Source organism: Capsicum annuum, chromosome 2 (genome assembly GCF_002878395.1).
Source record: "Capsicum annuum cultivar UCD-10X-F1 chromosome 2, UCD10Xv1.1, whole genome shotgun sequence".
NCBI classification, from domain to species: domain Eukaryota; kingdom Viridiplantae; phylum Streptophyta; class Magnoliopsida; order Solanales; family Solanaceae; genus Capsicum; species Capsicum annuum.
This window is the reverse complement of record NC_061112.1, coordinates 97,887,697-97,888,761: the sequence shown is the minus strand read 5'-3', so window position 1 is coordinate 97,888,761 and position 1,065 is coordinate 97,887,697.

Here is a 1,065-nt window from a genome sequence, read left to right as displayed (position 1 = left end):
TCTGACTGCTAAATTGAATTGATGGCTTTGCGGACTAACTCATACTGAAAACTTATACTCAACTGGAGTATTTCTATGACACTCTTTCTATAGTGTTCTAGTGACTGTAGGGAGAAAGGAAATCTAGGCCTGGCCTGAGTAGGATATTTGAATAGGGGATCACCAAATGGCTGGGATTCTTATACTAGGAGGCAATGCCTATGAAAAATCATCTAAAATAGAGTGACTAAGCCTTATGCACTGCATCTAAAATTTTCATGCTTATATATATCCCTCGAATACTCCTTCCACTATACTCTCTACCTTAGTACAACACATCACTTGAGACTACTGAAAATATTCACATGGGTGCTGAGCACGAATGCATAAACATACTAACTTATCTGATTAACTGCATGGATGATAACTGAATACTGGGTAGAACTGTACTTAATCTGAATAACTGGACTAAAACTATAGAGCATTATGCATAGAAGGTAATGATTGACTAGGTAACACAAGATAACTGAGAATGAATGGGTGAAAACTATATTATCTTAAGGATGCAAGACCAAATGTATAACATGATTCAGAAACATTTCTTAAACTGAGGTACTGAAATACTAATAATTGAATAGCTAATAACCATATACTATCGTCAAGTAAACCTAGATCTGGACCGAGTTTCTGATCTGATTACTGAACTGGAGCTGACACTGTAACTAAGACTGCAACTGGACTCATACTAGAACTAAATATTAGGTTCTTATAGCTGAATACCGATAACTGAGGTTTAGACTAATACTGAATTCTGATGGCTAAGTAACTGACAGCTGAAAGTCATGGTTCTGCAGGACTATCTGAGTCCTTTACTAAATATTGATTACTGAATTGACGCTATAACTAACGCTTCAGGGATAGAGCATCAACACCATAGATTTCACCGAGGGATTTAAACTGAGGGTATACGTGACATAATCTGAGTTTGGCTGATCATTCAAAGTGGAACATGAGTCATATGGGCTATGCATACTGTAAAGCATGACATGAGTGCATGAGTCCTGAGCTGCATTACTTGAGTCTGAA